An 18736-nucleotide genomic window follows, 5' to 3' on the forward strand; every position below is an offset into this window, starting at 1 on the left:
CCAAGTCGTTTCCCTTAGCACCAACCTCTCTCTCTGTCTCCCTCTCTCCCTGTCTCCCTCTCTCTCTCTCTCTTTCTCTTTTTTTCTTTCTCTCTCTCTCTCTCTCTGTCTCTGTCTCTCTCTGTCGCTTTCTCCCTCTCTCTATGTCTCTGTCTCTGTCTCCCCCCCCCCTCTCTCTCTCTCCCTGTCTCTCTCCCTCCCTGTCTCTCTCTCTCCCTGTCTCTCTCTCTCCCTGTCTCTCTCTCTCTCCCCATCTCTCTCTCTCCCTCTCCCTCTCCCCCTCTCTGTCTTTCTCTCACTCTCCCTCTCCCTCCTCTCTCTCTCTTTCTCTCTCCAAGCAACTGAACATCACCCCCAACCCATGTCGCTCCTAGCTTTTGAAAGAAGAAGGGGAAAAAAAAATATCTCCCCCAGCGCGTAATTGCCGAGTCCTTGTTCCGGCCATTTGGTCTTTTCAAGAAGGCGCATGCTGCTTCCACCAACTAAACGGAATCTACGGAGATAAATCGCGCACTCTTCGGTTGGCCGCGCCCGCTTTATGCGCTCAAAGACTTAACCCAACGCTGGAATAGGAGTTCGTCAAAGAAACAATCGCGAGGGAGCCCCGTGCACTTGCTCATGCACCATTCCATAACGGGCCTGTCACGCACGTGCTGCTTGGCAAGCCGGCGCTTCCATTTATCCACGCCGTTGTAGCTCCTGAGGACTGGGATATGTAAACATGCCGCTAATTGCTGCTCTCCGTACTAATTACTGTTAATAATAGCACTACAAGATGCCTGGAGAACTAGCTGTGTTTGGATTATGAAAGCGTTCGCTGTTGAACAGTCTCTGCCTCTGTCATGCCACTTGCGCAACGTTCAGCAAATGATGTTGCATCCTCCCTGGCGCAGGTCACGCTTTTTGAAGGCTCAACAACCAGACTTAGCAAACGCGAGCTTTCGCTGTGACACTTCGCTACGTTCGACCTGCCGAAGTTTGCGGTTCAAGATTTGTTGGTTGGAACTTTTCTGATGCGATCAGGCCGGCTCCACGTACACACGGTCTCACTCAAGGTTGAGGAGCCACTCACGTGTGGCCGGCTCAGAAAGCACTGCGCCGGAGCAGCAATGCCTGCAAGCCAGCAACGCTCATGATTACTGCTTGCGCACATTAATGAAATTCTCCCATTTCGTTTAAGGGCATCAAGAGCTCAAAGAGAAAGAAACTTTCAGCATTAAAACTTCCATGTTTAATCCCACAAGGGAAAGAAAGGTCACTTAGCAGGCAAACCTTTTTTATTCGTCAAAGCCTAAATATCAGACAAAATGGCCTTTATAAATCCCATCAATTCTTTGCTGTTTTAATAAACAAGGGTGCAAGCTCTGCCGCTGAATCACAACTTACTAACAAAGGCAATCCATCTTTCTTCATTTCTTTTTGCTCCATCTGCACTTTCCATAAGAGATACTTAAACCGGTCCGTCATGGCTTTGAATGGGTGGTATAGTTTGCGCACCATAGTTATAATAAAAGCACCAGGGCATCAAGAACGCTTTGCCCAATTTTAATCTCCCTGAAAACCTTTTACAATTCCTATTTCAAAAACCTTTAAATTGACAGACTCTATCAGTACCATACTCCAACTATCCAATGGATATCTTGCATTAGCAGATCGGCTGTACATGTCCTCCATAACATTCTTTTACTTGAATCGCTTTTCGATCGAAAGCAGACAAATGACAGCCTTTGTTATTACATTTAACAATCACCGAAGCTTGTAAAGAAACCGATATGTACATATCTTACAGCGCAACTTGCAATAAATTGCAATTGAACGTAAATATTTTTCATCATAACTCTTAGCAAGTGCTGCAAATGCAATGATAGATGTGTCCAGGCTGATCGTTATCAATAACGGATACAGTGGAGTGGGTCCTCCAAGCACCACGGTATATCACGGTCTGGTTACTAAGGCCCTGCTCTCGAAAGGAGCCAAAGCCTTTTGTTCACTAGAGTTTATCGGAATGTGCCAGAAGTACCCATAACATAATGCCAGCAGGTAAAGGTGAAGCACTGGCTGCAGCAATTAAAATACCACTTCACAGCTGCACCCTGCTTCGAAATAGGAAGATAAATTCTGCAAATATACTTTGTATATTTGTGTGAGATGTGTATGGATGTACATACGTCATGGTACCAGTCTCTTTTTGACGAACCACAGGAAACACTCCACTGATTTGGGAGACTTTGTTCCCACTTTTTGGCCAATTGGTACCAACCTGTGATATTCTTTAACATCCAATGATTTGCACATGGAAGTGCTTTACATGTGGCTTGCAGAGTGGGCTCCAACACCTCCGTGATAATTATACATCCATATGAAATTATAACAGAGAACCTATGGTGAGAGACAAGTGTTGGAAGAAAATTATCAAATGTACTGAGGTCGCATCCCGGAATGTGCGCAAAACGATTGATTGTCCTGCAAATACTGGACACCAGACAACTCCAAAGAAAATGCCTTCACTTATTTCCAAGGATCTAGGCTACCTAAACATTGATGTAGTTAACCTGGGTAAATGTCGTTTGGCACGTCAGGTGAATTGAAGATTAGGATTGCATGCTCCTTTATTCTTGTCATCCAGAATATCAAGTTTATCTTGAAGGGGGGTTGCAGTAGACATCCAAAAGTGTTTCAGTAATTGTATGCTTAATTGGAAATCTGCCAGTTCAAGAGATATGTTTCCCCTATTGTCAAGTGCCCAGATGAAGAATTCTATCAACAGCAAAAGAAACGATTTTGTGGTCCATGAACTTGCTAGCTGACTGAGAGTGAGAGTGTGAAACTGCAATGGACTCTGATGCTGCCAACTGGAAGAGATTAATTGGTTGTCAGAGCTTTGGCCAAGCATATCAACAGGATTCTCTACAATTTGAACTCTGCATGTGTCATAATCTTGCAAACAACAATACATAATACAAGCATGAAGACATATGCAAAAAAAAAAATGTGGCAACACCTAAGATCCGAGTGGTGGCACCAAATATAACAAATAATCTCAGGATATAACTACTCCAACCTTGTTTGTGACTCCAGGGTTCACCAATTGAGAAGCTCATTGACAGTGGAGCAGAAGGGCCCCCCTTTCAAATTTTTCACCTTTTATTGCCTTGTAGCCTGGAATTAAAATGGATTAAATCAGACTTTTCCCACATTTTCACATCATAACCCACACCTTCCAAATGAAAAACAAATTCTACAAATTTCAAAAAATTAATTAAAAATACAAAACTAGAATATCTTGGTTGGATAAGTGTCCACCTCCCTTATAATAGCAATTGTAAATTAGCTCAGGTGTAACCAATCACCTTCAAAATCACAAACAAAGTTAATTGGCCTCCAGCTGTATTAAATTGTGATTCTGATTATATCAGAATAAAATCAGGTGTTCCTGTAGGTTTGCTCTGCTGGGTGGTGCATTTCACAGCAAAGACTCAACAATGAGTACCAATGAGCTTTCAAAAGATCTCTGGGATAAAGTTGTGGAAAGGCACAGATCAGGGGATGGGTATAAAAAATATTTCAAAGGCCTTCAATATCCCTTGGAGCACAGTCAAGGCAATCATTAAGAAGTGGAAGGCGTATGGTACCACCAAGCCCCTGCCTAGATTGGGCTGTCTCTCCAAACTGGATGACCAAGCAAGGAGGAGACTGATCAGAGAGGCCACCAAGAGGCCAATGGCAACTTTGAAAGAGCTGCAGGCCTTTATGGTAAAGACTGGTCATTGTGTGCATTTGACAACAATATCCCAAGCACTCCACAAGTCTGGTCTGCACGGGAGGGTGGCAAGAAGGAAGCCATTACTCAAAAAAGCCCAGCATTAGTCCCGTTTGAGGTATGCAAAAAGCCACTCCGTAGATTCTGAAGCCATGTGGCAAAAGGTTTTGTAGACTGACAAAACCAAGATGGAACAGTTTGGCTTAAATGCAAAACATTACGTTGGGTGCAAACCCAACACAACACATCACCAAAAGCACATCATCCCTACTGTGAAGCAAGGTGGTGGCAGCATCATGTTATGGGGATGTTTCTCATCAGCAGGGACTGGGGCACTTTTCAGGATATAAGGGAAAATTGATGGAGCAAAATACAGAAAAATCCTGGAGGAAACGTGCTGCCCTCTGCAAGAAAGCTGAAATTGGGACGGAATTTCACCTTTCAGCATGACAACGATCCGAAGCACACAGCCAAAGCAACACTGGAGTGGTTAATGAACAAAAAGACAAGAAGACGTCATGCAGAGCACGATACTTGCAAAATCCACCTCCCTCCCCCGAAAAAAGGTTGCAATTGATCCAGCAAATTGTCCATTTCATCAAGATCGAAATTGACGATCTTGATCAAAGCTCGGGTCAATAGTATGAAAAGTGATGATTTTTAAATGAAAATTGATGATTTTAGAAGTTTGACCTGGAGTTGACCTTTGACATCAAAATTAATTGGTTTCCCAATTCAGTGAGGCACTATGCAAATGCTGTTAAATTCTCAAGTCAATTGGATGATAATTAATTGATGATTTTAAAGATGAAAATTGATGGTTTTGGAACCATCTGGTTCTGGATGGTTTTGGACTATACAGTCTGTGCCTGGAGCCTCCAACATATATATGTATATATATATATGTATATATATATGTATATATATATATATATATATATATATATATGTATATATATATATATGTATATATATGTATATATATATATATATATATATATATATATATGTATATATATATATATATATATATATATATATATATATGTATATATATATATATGTATATATATGTATATATATATATATATGTATATATATATATATATATATATATATATATATATATATATATATATATATATATATATATATATATATATTTCATTGACATATGTGGGAAATTTCCACGCCCAGACCGGGAATCGAACCCAGGTCCTCCAGAGCACAGGTACAGTTCACCAGAGAACCTGGGTTCGATTCCTGGTCTGGGCATGTAATTTTCCCACATATGTCAATTCATTAGTTATAATCCTGTACATTTATTTAATACTAGCAGGAGTACCTGGCGTTGCTAGGTGAGGGAGGGTGGCTGGAGAGGGAGGGTTGAGGAAGGGAGTGGGGTGAGTGGAAGGGAGTGGGGTGAGTGGAAGGGAGTGGGGTGAGTGGAAGGGAGTGGGGTGAGTGGAAGGGAGTGGGGTGAGTGGAAGGGAGTGGGGTGAGTGGAAGGGGGTGGGGTGAGTGGAAGGGGGTGGGGTGGGGAAGGGAGTGGGAGGGAAAATATATACTACATATACATCTTTGGGGGGGGGGGGGGCTTTGACAGGCTCCTCTGTTTTGGGGAAGGGGGGAAGCAAAGGTGGAAAAGTTTACCCATGCAAAGAGTGCTTTAACCTCAGTGCTGCCCAGGTGAAAAAGGACATTGTAATACCCTCTGCCATCATCAACAGGTGGTGCTACACAGTACACATTTACAAAGAGAATTTATGCCCCTCTCCTGGTCCCCCACACCCCCGAATGAGGCCGCGGCCACGTAGCCTATTTTACCCCCCAGCTAAAGTTGTATTTGTATTTGTACCCCGAGTAAAGTATATAAGTGTTTATACCTGGAGTACCCGGCGTTGCTCAAGCAAAAAAGAAACATTAACATATTTGAAATGAGGGCAAATATAATGGAAAAGCAATTACATCCAAATGAAAATCCATCACAAATGTCAAATCATCATTTTACCTTTTTGTTGAATATATTCTGGTGAATGTGCCGTTCCCCACGTTTCTGAGTTAAGTATGATGACTTTCAGGAAGAAGAAGAAGCTTCACTACCAACTTCGTACACTTCCGGAATTGTTTTTTGTGTTCAAATGTTTGTGTTTTGTATTTATTTATGTGAATGTGTACTTGTATATAATTATAAGTGTCATTAATCAAAAAGGCTTCGAAACTATAGAGAGATTTTTTTTTTTATATCAAAAAACGAATCTAAGCCGTTGAATGGATGGTATAATTTATGTACATGATGTCAGTGTCATGTCATAGAGTTGGTGTGCTTCCTTAGTTAAATTTAATGTTCTGGACTGCAAACCTCCTAATTGTTGATGAGCAGGGCGACTTTTACCTGTAAATGTTTCTCCCCAAAATACTATTACCTGAGTCTTGAAATCTCTATCTCTTGTGTGACATGACAAATAATTGAATAAACTCTTGTAATGACGAAAATACGACTCCAAGTTGTTTTCTTTATATTTATTTATAACCGTGATTCCAACAACTGGTATATCTTTCAAACAATCATGTAAATCATAATGTTTAAGCTTGATTAGACGATGTACTGCTCCGATTCTAGGAGACTTACTACTATACACTCGAGAAGCCTTCACATTACGACAAACTTCGAGATGAGCTCCGACAATCGAAGGTATCAAACCAAATATTTCCATTCGACTAACTTTATAGGCAAACCAAATCAAACCTTGCCAATGAGGGGTACCCGATTCTCCCAAGAGATATACAGCAAGAAGTCGTCGTAATGGACGAGTTTAGGGGAGATCATATGGACTACGCTGGTCTCCTATCAATGTTGGATAGGTATCCATGGCACCCACAGGTAAAAGGAGGCTTTTGTAATTTCCGAGCAAAGCTTGTGATTATAACATGCAACGCAAGGCCGGCAGAATGGTACCCGCAAGAGGATTTTGGACCGCTCCGGAGGAGATTGACTCATCTTTTGGAGATACGGTAAGTTTAAGTTGTTTCGCCAATGAAGGCTACCTTTGCTCGCACAAAAGCCCTAAGCCATGGTAGATCATTGTTTCTCTGCTCGCTGAAAACCTGAACAGCACCTATGTTGAAGTTGGGGTCTTCTGTTGTCTTAACAGATGTCCTCCTGCTTGTGAGTTGGAAAGGAATGTTGCTGAAGTTAACCGCTATCTTCCTGCTGAAGACACGGTAACGTTGGTTTCTTGGGCTAATTTTTCTAGACGTAGGTATGTCCCATAGGAACCCCGAGGTGTCGCTGACGCCTTCGGTGGAACTAACTATCCATATGGATCTTTGCCCTAAAGCGGGTCTTTTAACGCTTTTGCCTGTACCAACCACTAACACAACCAACCACCTACCCTTACCAATATGCACCACACATGCAAACATGCAAAACCATTCATGCAAAACCACACCCACTCATGACCCACTCCTGCAACACACACACACACACACACACACACACACACACACACACACACACACACACACACACACACACACACACACACACACACACACACACACACACACACACACACACACACCTCCATTTCTATTCCGTAACCTCAACCTACACCATTCGACGTGCCTCCATAAACTTCCTCCATATCCAAAATGAGGCAACCTGGGCCACCTTGTCACACATCCTCCTTCTTTCTGTCCCACACACTCCAAGCCGAGTAAGAAATGCAGAAAAGGAATTGCCAATATACCCTCTACACCCCACCTCAAATGGCTGACACGAAACTCGCCAACCCTTCTCCCGGCACTCTGCCTCCAGCTCACTGTACTTTCCTCTCTTCCTCTCGTGCACCTCCTCCATGTTCTCTTCCCAAGGTACAGACAATTCCCCGAAGATGACATGTCTTGTTGCACCGGACCAGATGACAATGTCAGGCCGCAACCAAGTCACACAGATCTCCTCTGGGAATACAATTGTGGCTTTAGGTCTGCCACCACCTGCCAATCACAAGCATCTGACAGCCCTCTTGCTTTTCACCTCCTCCGCTTTCCACCTCTTACCACTTGGCCCTCCTTGACAAACCACACCTCTCCCCCATCAGTCTCCTTCTCCACTCTTCTCTCTCTCGACCTCAGCACCTCTTGTTGCACCATCTGCACCACCACCACCAACACCTGATCCTGTCACCACCTGTATTATCCTGCTGCCAATGCTACTGAACATGCACTCAGTGCATGCTGCACCATTCCCACACCTCCACACAAATAACATCTCTCCTCCTGCAACAACCCCCACAATCTCAAGTTTACTGGTGACGGAAGCACATCATACGTTGCCCGCAACAGGAAATTCAACAATATTGGCTCCATCCTACACATCTCTTGCCACTTCAACATCCTCACCTGCACACCTTCCCACCTAGTCCAAGCACCTTGCTGTGCCTGACCGACTGCTTTCACATATCTCCCCTCCTCTTCCTTTCTTCTCACCTCCCTCTCAACCATCTTCCTCCTCTCTTTCACACATGCCTTTCCCCATCGCTCATGCTTCATCCACCGCAAGCCATGCTTCCCGTGCTGTACCATCCCCATGACCTCCTCCTGTTGCAACCGCTCCTCCATCTCGTCCAACTCTGCTCTTGCATTCCACTTCCGACTTCCCTTCTTCTCTGGTAGAGCATTCTTTACCACTGCATCACTTGAATCCTGCAACATCATGAACTCCCGCACCCTCATCACCTTAAACTCCTCAGTTAATGATGTCAAGGAAAAATTGAGTTTTCCACCCTGACCAGAAAAGGCAATGTTCGTCAAACAGCGTGGCACTCCCAACCACCTCCTCACAAACCCACTCACCACAACCTCCATCCTCTCTACATGCCCAATCACAATATCATACATCATCAATGGCCACAATACTCGTGGCATCAATCCAAAATTCAAACACCATACCTTCAACTTACCTGGCAAGCCACATCCATCAATCCTCTTCAAACCTCTCAAAAGCTTGTTTCTGACCTCCTCCACTCTTCCCACATCATTCAACTCCACTGTATACCATCTTCCCAAAATCTTCACAGGGGCCTCCACCAATGATGGAACCACCTCCCCTCCCAGCTCAAACCTGTGCATGTCATCCACCACTCCTCGTCTCACGACCACACTCCTCGACTTTCTTGCTTTAAATCCCATTCTTGCCCACCCCATAAACCTTTCCAGTTGTCCCAGCACCTCTACTGCTGCATCAGCAGACTGTTGGACAACTGTCAGGTCATCCATGAAAGCAAACATTGCTGGCAACCTCTGACCAGGGGCTAGCTCCACTTATTTCCCATGTCCACTCACCGCACGTATCAACAACTCCATAACCAGCACAAACAAAATAGGGGAGATGGTACATCCCATCGGGGATCCCCACTTCCAACTTCTGCCACTCTGTTACATAGGACTGTGTCACAAACCGCATCCAAAACTGATCATAATATGCCATCAAAAAATCCCTAAATCTCCGTGGCACCCAAAAGAAATCCATGGCATACCTGATCAAGGCATGCGGCACTGACCCATATGCATTCTCCAAATCCAGCCATCCCACCGCCACATCCTTCCTTTGCCTCTTTGCCTCCTGTAACACTTGCCAGACCATTGCCGAGTGTTCAATGCATCCTGGTGATCCTGGTATTCCTGCCTTTTGCACAGAAGCATCCACAAAACCATTCCCTCTGATGAAGTCCGAGAGCCGTGCCGCAAAGACACTCATCAATATCTTCCCATCTACATCAAGCAATGATATTGGTCTAAACTGCTCCAGTGTCACAGCCTCCTCCTGCTTTGGAATATAAACTCCTTCCACCCTAGTCCATTGACTGGGCACCACTCCTTGCCTCCATACCACCTTCAGAGCCTTCCACAGACACTGCCTGATGCCTTCACAACTCTTAAACACCTTGTACGGCACTCCACTTAGTCCTGGAGCCGATGCTGCCCGTGCCTTCCTCAAAACTGCCTCAATCTCAGACATCTTTGGCTCTGACAAATCAAATGGAACACCTGGCTCTGTCAGTCTCACCAATCCTTCGATGTCCTCCACCACTTCGTTCCTCCTTGTGTCTGCATACGTGACACGCAGGTGACCTTCCAACACTTCCTTTGGTACCTTCAGTACACCACATCGAGACGGCTCCAACAGATCCTTCATAAACTGAAAAGGCTTCTCAACAAACCTCTTTCTCTTCCTCTGCCTCTCCTTTGTTCACCTCTTCATCCTTTCCACTCTCTTTAACTTCACCAACCTCATCCTCACATGCTTCGTCAACACCTCAAGCCCATTCCTCTCCCCTTCCACAGCCCTCTTCCATCTTCCATTCAAACTCCTCAACTCCATTCTCAACTCATGGATCTCCCTCTGCCTCCTGCTCAAACATGCCTCCTTCTCACCCCTCTCTACACACTCTTTCACTCCAAACGTGACACATGCATACTCAAACACAATCTCATTCATCTTTCTCAATCTATCTTCCACCCTTCCTTTCAACCTATGAAGCGCCCCACACATCACTCCATCCATTCTCTCCCATACTTCCCTTTCTCCCATACCTGGCCATTTCACTCTCCTCCTCACATCCTTTCCCTGCTGAAGTACAACCCCAGGACATACAACACTGTGGCTTGCTACCTGGCTGTTTCTCCCGGCCGTCTTACATGTCCCCTTTTCAAAGGCACTGCATTGCTGTACCTCTTCCTCACCCACCTTACGCACACAACCCATCTGGCTATGATGGATATGCAATCCTCTCACTGACTCAAACTCACGTCCACACCCACACTTCTCTCGAACCTGCCCTGCCTCCACATGCACACAATCACCCCATAGACCAACATTTCGCACACGATCACTCCCACACCCTTTCCTGGCCTGATGGATTCTCAAACCTCTGATGGATCAATATATATATATATATATATATATATATATATATATATATATATATATATATATATATATATATATATATATATATATATATATGCTCAACATCAAAAGAAACTTATCAAATATTTAGAAGGACACTCATTGAAATAAATCCTCCATGCAAAAATGAAAAATATTTGAACACAAAGGTAAAGTTCAGCTATCTTTACTAAACGCATGTCAATAATTAAGAGGTTGCCTCAATCACAAAAAAGCAAAAAGCATGAACATCACAAGGGGTGGTGCAACAAAAGTCACAGCACTGAAACACAAAGGCACTCACCTGACAGTTGTTGTTTTCCCTGTCAGAAGCCTCTAGTGACTATAGACAGCAGTAAATGAATCAATGTCTAACCACAAGAACTGAAGGATTTCATTATGAGGGTCATTATTTAAAGGGAAAGATCCCTATACAGAACCACTCAAGCATGCCATTGTTGATCAACGAGGTGATTGAAGTGAAGTTCTCGTGACATAATCAGCCATTACAATTGAAGAAACGTGTTTGTAAAGCTGCACATTTCAAAAAAAAAAATAAAGTGATGTTTCTTTTGATGTTCAGTATATATACATTCAGGCATACATACAGTGACGTGAAAAAGTAAGTACACCCCAGGTAAAGTTTTGACTTTTTCAACATATTTCAACATACAGCTATTTGATCTTCATTTCAACAATATTGACAGATAAAGGTGATATAATACAACAAATATCATGAAACATTTACATTTTGTTGTCCATTGTATATTTTTAAATAAACATAAATGCAAATTTCGCATGTGGAAAAAGTAAGTACACCCTTGGCTCTAATAAGTGGTATTGCCCCCTTTGGCAGAAACAACCTCAAGTAGGCGTTTCTTATAACTGTCTACCAGTCTCTGACATCGACTGGGAGAAATTTTTGCCCACTCCTCCATGCAGAATTCTTTCAGCTGTGCGATGTTTGAGGGGTTTCTTCCATGCACAGCTCGTTTAAAACCCCCCACAACATCTCGATGGGATTTAGATCCGGGCTTTGACTTGGCCATTCCAGAACCCTCCATTTCTTTCTTTTCAGCCATTCCTTGGTGGATTTACTGTTATGTTTAAGGTCATTGTCATGTTGTAAGGTCCACCTTCAGGTGAGCTTCAACTTTCCGACAGATGGCCTCACATTATCCTCAAGCACCCTCTGGTACAATGAAAAATTCATAGTGGATTATATGATGGTGAGCTGCCCAGGCCCTGATGCAGCTAAGCTGCCCCAAACCATAATATTTCCACCACCATGCTTTACAGTTGGTATCAGGTTATTGTGGTCAAATGCTGTCTTTGGTTTTCACCAAGCATGTCTTCTGGTACTGTGGCCAAATAGCTCTACCTCTGACTCATCTGTCCAGAGCACATTGTTCCAGAAGTGCTGGTCTTTGCCTCGGTGTTCATTGGCAAACTTTAGTCTTGCCCTGATGTTCTTTCTGGAGAGCAAAGGTTTCCTCCTGGCACATCTCCCATGTAGATCAAATTTGTGCAGCCTCTTTCTAATGGTAGACTCGTGCACTTTGACATCAACAGTGGTAAGAGCTACCTGTCGGTCCCGTGATGACATTCTGGGGTTCTTAGAGACTTCTTTCAGCATCTTGCGGTCTGCTCTCGGGCTGAACTCGCTGGGGCGGCCTGGCCTGAACAAGTTGGCAGTTGTTTGGAATCTTCTCCACTTGTAGATGATCTTCCGGACAGTCGAATGATTGATTTCAAATTGTTTGGAGATCTTTTAAAATCCCTTCCCAGACTCGTAGGCATCTATAACCTTCTTTCTGAAGGCCTCAGAGAGCTCTTTTGATCTAGGCATGGTGACGCCACACACTTCAACAACAAAGAGCAAACCAAACAAAATATCTGATGTTTCAATAAGACAGGTTCCCCCACGATCCTCTCTAACGATGTTCTTATCATTTGCACCTGAGCTGGTGCACCTAATTCTAATTTTAGGTATTTGAAGTAGTGATAAATGTAGGGGTGTACTTACTTTTTCCACATGCGAAATTTGCATTTATGTTTATTTAAATTATACAATGGACTACAAAATGTAAATGTTTCATGATATTTGTTATATTATATCACCTTTATCTATCAATATTGTTGAAATGAAGATCAAATAGCTGTATGTTGAAATATGTTGAAAAAGTCAAAACATTACATGGGGTGAACTTACTTTTTCACGTGACTGTATATTACCTCTAGATTGAATAATAGGTATATTTACCATATACTGGAGATGATTTTCTGTTCCAGGTGTTGAAGAAAATTGGGATGTATGGGTATGGAACTTGCTTGATCAGCATGTCTCGCGTGCAGCACGAGTTGATGGAATCGTCAAACCTTGCAGAGAATGTAATCGCGTTTGCTACACTTCACAGCTGCATGGTTTAAATTTCTTGGCCACTAAGGAAGAAAGTATAGAAAGGTTGTGGTGGGGATAAATGCACGGCAGGTGTATACATGAAGTTTCATGGTTTGCATTATGCCTTGTATAATTCGCTGAAAAGTCTTTATGTTTATGCTATGCTCTAAGAATTACTTCCGAGATCTGTGAAATCGTATTTGGTCATGCAACACTTGATAGTACAATTCCACTATTGATATAGGCTTAACTCGAGTAACGGTGCATAGTGTTAATTCCACAGAAAGAAAATTAAAGTATAGAACCAAATTATTTTGATCACTGTGTCCTCAGCTTTTCACTTCCACAATAATTATTAGAATGACATTTTGCACAAAGCATTATCTCTTTTCACTTTAATACATATTGTAGAATCAGAATGAAAATAAACGACTGAAATAGATGTGGAAGGCAGAAATGGACACAATATTTCATGTTGAATATAAACATGAAAAACAAAAATGATCGTTGGGGCAACTGATTGACGTAGTTATTGAAGCTTTGTATTTTTGAAAAAGGGTCCAATGGGAGGATTGTGAGACCAGTCTTGCAATGCCTCTGCCAAAGAATGAAACATCCATGATGGTAAATGTCATCAGAACGGACAGGGGTTTATCTCGCGCTCAGCACCAGCACACTCTGTGACGGCATTAAGCTGTTAGAACGAGGATCACCCCGATAAATAATGCATTTGCCACTGTATAAGGCGATAGGAATCTTGAGCTCTTTTTCTGCAGCTCTCTGTCCGACTCATTTTCCCTCTGCTCCAAATGCTTCACCCAGACGCGAGTCGCACTCACCTTTCCAGTCTTTGCCGTTCAAATGTCTTATTTCAGGCACCCTCTATCTGCTCCCACTGTGTCATTCCATCTTGTTTCTCCCTTCTATCCTCTCCTTCCAGTATGTTGTGTGTAGTGAACTATTCCAGAATTCCATCTTCATTTAATATTCCCTCTATTTTCCACCATGTGCCCTTCCTGTAAGGTCAGCAAACATGACTGCCCCACCATATTGCAGCACAAACAAGGCAGGGAACTTTCGTTGTCATTTTTTTTTTCATATCCTAAGACTTCACTCCACTGCCCAGTTCAACACGTTTATTTTTAGTGAGGGAAACGACCTTACCACCAAAAACACAAAAGTACCTTGACATTAAATAGACTACTCAACTTCAAAGTCGAGTAAGCATGCAAAGAATCATCTGTGTGATGCAAAGGTAAATGTTCAAGAATTGAGCAAAATCTTTTTTTTTAAACATATAGTTCTTATCCCTATTGCAAAAGCCTTCGGAAAAAGGGAAGTCGGATAAATAGGTGTCCGGTAACCAGACTGCCCGAGTGTGCCCTGTAAAGCTTGTTGAAAACCATGACTGGCCACAACCTCTGGCCTCAAACCCCCTGCTGATTGAAGCTCCTTTCTCAGAGCCCAGTGGGAAGGCCGCCAAACGCCGCGATCATTTCTATCGTTCAACAGTCGCCGCCAGGCAGTTGATTGCCAAAGCTGTTTGGTTTCATCGTCCCTCTCAGTCCACACCGACCGCCAATCTCATCATGATGAATGGCGGGGGTGGTCACACGGGCCCCATAGCTGTCCCTCCGCACGGTCGGACAAGGGGACGGCTGCTCAATAGTGGTCAATCATATTTCCTCGACCAGGGAAATATTTTGCAAGTGATTAACCTTTGTTAGCATCGTTCATCTCAATGTGACGACGGGCAATAATGGGCGGAATTGGGCTAGGGGGGTCAGCTACCCCTAAAGCTCCTTGTGTCATCGCTCACAACTCTCAGCCGCTCTTTTTTCTTCATTTCTTTGCACTGTCCCGGCCATGTATCCACGGCAACTCGATTGATCGTCTGTTTGTCTCCATAAATGATAAAGTGGGCCTGCCATCCGGACGGAGATTTATCGTTAATTTCAGTCGGAGATGGGTTACAGCGCCGTACAAACTTCTCAATATTTCCTGGAGTGTCTATATCTGCTCCTAACTTCTTAGCTCTTTTGAACCACTGAGAAAAAGCAAGGAAATGATAAAACTATCCTTTCCATGACATTTATGGATTACAAAAAACGTTTAGAGTGTGGTCTGGCTAATTTGAAGCTAAATAACTGAACCCTGTAGAGACTTTGTGCATTGATCTTTCCTTCTTCTTCTTTAAACCAGCAAGTATAACACCAATTTGATGAAACATGTATTGGTTATCTGAGATGGAATAATACCTTACCAACATGTAACGTAGACACATTTTTTTGTCTCTGCATAGAAACGTTGTTTATTATGGAAAAGGTGTTGATGAATGGGCAATCTATAAAATGACATTCTATAAAGTATTCACATAAGTTTGATAACACAATATTAGATGCATCCTTTTTTGGTATAGATACTAATTTTCCTCGTCTTTCCTGTACAATTTCAATATGTTTGGTTATTTTTCACATGATTTCAAGAACAAATACAAGATTGCTTGACTCCATCTGAGTTTGAGAACAGCAGAATAAGTGCAGATATTAGTAATCTATATATATATAATGGAGCAAGTGTATGTATGTACCATATGTATCGGAGAGGATTGACCGAGGAAGTTGTAAATTTCAGGGATTAATGAGGGTATGCTGAAGTTGTGCATGTGCAAGTTTCGTTTGATTCCATCAAGTTTTGAGAAGAAAAAAAACTTTTCTCCCAACCTTGGCATTTTCTTCCTTTGGGGGTAGGGTGGGTGCAATTTCAATTACCTGAGCTATGTAATCACGATTTATTACACGTGTACATAAGCAGTACGCATGTTTTTGCCTTATATACGTAACCCAGGTTAATTTTTCTTTTGGGAATGATTGAGGCAGCAGTCTGTTGCCTATACACCACCCAAATAAAGGGATGTGTCAGAAGAACGTGTTGCACGCATGGAACATGCTTGCCCGTAGGATGGGTGTTCTGCTATGGTATAAAGAATCATAAAGATAATGACATGTCCCCCCTGGCAGATCCTGTCGAGAGTGGGTGCTTCCAGTGTAATTAATGCTGAATAGATGTTGTGACAAAATTCTGAAGAGTGCGGTGCAAACTTTAGAGACACGGAAAACCAACAATAAACAAAGGGAGAAACACAAACAGTACGCATGTTTTTGCCTTATATACGTAACCCAGGTTAATTTTTCTTTTGGGAATGATTGAGGCAGCAGTCTGTTGCCTATACACCACCCAAATAAAGGGATGTGTCAGAAGAACGTGTTGCACGCATGGAACATGCTTGCCCGTAGGATGGGTGTTCTGCTATGGTATAAAGAATCATAAAGATAATGACATGTCCCCCCTGGCAGATCCTGTCGAGAGTGGGTGCTTCCAGTGTAATTAATGCTGAATAGATGTTGTGACAAAATTCTGAAGAGTGCGGTGCAAACTTTAGAGACACGGAAAACCAACAATAAACAAAGGGAGAAACACAACAAAGCGGATTAACATTCAATTTTCCTGTAAAATTAGTTTTCCTTCTCCACAAACTGTCTATTCTGATCTCTACTGAGGAAGATTTACTATCAGTAGGAGCTAATGTGGCAGTTTGGCGGTTGTAAACCAGAACAGTAACCCGAAAATGTAATTCATATGGGAAAGCTGGAATTGCAATATCTATTCTCGTGGACGATGTATTGGGACCACTAACATCACATTGTAGATGCAGCAACCAGCCCAAATTCAAACTACCTGGAATCAACATTAGCAATTAGAAAAGTTTATCAATATATGGGAGGGACTGAGAGGATATGGAGATAGAAGAAATTAATTACTAGAATGGTTCATATTAGTCCAATACACCTGATTAGGAAGAAAAGAAAAAAGAATTCCAATTATTCTCAATCAACCAAATTAGCGATGAATTTCATGCAAATTCATTTAACCACAACGAAATTACAATGTGAAATGTAATAATCATGACAATGATCAAAGCTAAATACATTTACGTATGATGAGATAGCTATACCTGAAATCAACAACTTATTATTTTGTGTGTAGCCTGTGGCTGCTGGTTGCATCATTGCTGGAAGCGTGGCTGTGCCGCTGACGCAGTGCACCCTATCAACAACTTAAAGATCATGAGGCTTACCTGGATGAGGAACCAAGTGAGTGACATTACAGATATTGCATCGACTAAAAACAGGCTTTGAGCGCTTTGTCAACTTCCTGTAGTCATGGGTTTTTGATTAAACACCACATATCAACTTATCAACACCATATCACATCACCAAAGTAGAAGGGCACTCGGTAGAGAGCATACCTCCGCCAGGCTGAACAGTTTACGTTTTGTATCCCACTGATAGGCCGGATCTGGATTCTGAAATGAACCAAAATCTAATCGGCTTGTTCTTGTCACCTAAGTTCATGTCATCCACCAAGTTTAGTCAAAATCCATCTACAACTTTTTGAGATATCTTGCTACATATCGTTTTTGGCTCTGTCGATGGTGAAAAATCACTCAAGAAACAATTTCTGATCTGGATCTAGATTCGGATCCGCACTAAAATGTAATCGATTTGTCATTCTCACAAACACAACCTGTCCACCAAATTCCATCGAAATCCGTCCACAATTTTTGAGATATCCTAGACAGACAAACAGACAGGGGTGAAAACATAACCTCCGTCAACCTTCGGTGGCGGAGGTAATGATAATAAATGATGTTTGAATGCGTTACTTATCAAATTCCTGGTCTGAAATCACCTTAAAGTGAAATATGTTTTAAACTGCCCAGGTTGCAAGCAGCCAACTGACAGATTTGGATGCCTGACCTTCGAGCATATGAATAAGTAGGTTTGTCAGAGTGGAGTAGGTTTGTCAACGTATCTGGTTCAACTTGAAAATGCTTAAGGGCGTTAAAAGCCTTACAGTTCATCATGCCAAAACGCCGTATTGCTGTGAACTGTCCAAATACGAAAAGCCGATGGTGTAAAAATTTTGAAAATTCAGTGAGACCAACTTTTAGAGGCTGAATGGGTTCATCAAGTCAGACAGAATCACGCAGATTTTAAATGCCTCCGCAACACTCCGTACTATGCATTGAGCATATCAGTGATTACGGTTATGACCGGCAACCCAATTTAATGTCATATTTTGCAATAAATGTACAACACAAATGTAAACTAAAGGAAAGGTGAATCAGAATAATTATTGATATGATTTGCTTCCAATTGATAGGACTCAAACCAATATCCCCAAGTACATGATGCTGCAGCCTCCTCTTATTCACATTTTCACATTTCATTCACATTTCTAAAATTTTCCCTAAACATAAGTTGAAGTTGACAAAAGTATTTGGTCTTCACAATTCTTTATTTCACTGTTAATATTACAGAACCTTTGTTTTTGATTCAGAACTTAATATATCCTTTTAAATCAGAAAATAAAAAGAAATGGCATTGACAAAATTATTGACACCCTCGACTTAATATTTGGTAGCACAGCCTTTGGACAAAATAACTGCAGTCAAGCGCTTCCTATAGCCATGAATGAGCTTCCTACACCTCTCTACTGGCAGTTTTGCCCACTCTTCTTGTGCAAACTGTCTCCCCACAGGTGTTCAACAGGTGTTCGA

This window comes from Myxine glutinosa, chromosome 7 (genome assembly GCF_964187855.1).
Source record: "Myxine glutinosa chromosome 7, kmMyxGlut1.1, whole genome shotgun sequence".
NCBI classification, from domain to species: Eukaryota; Metazoa; Chordata; class Myxini; order Myxiniformes; family Myxinidae; genus Myxine; species Myxine glutinosa.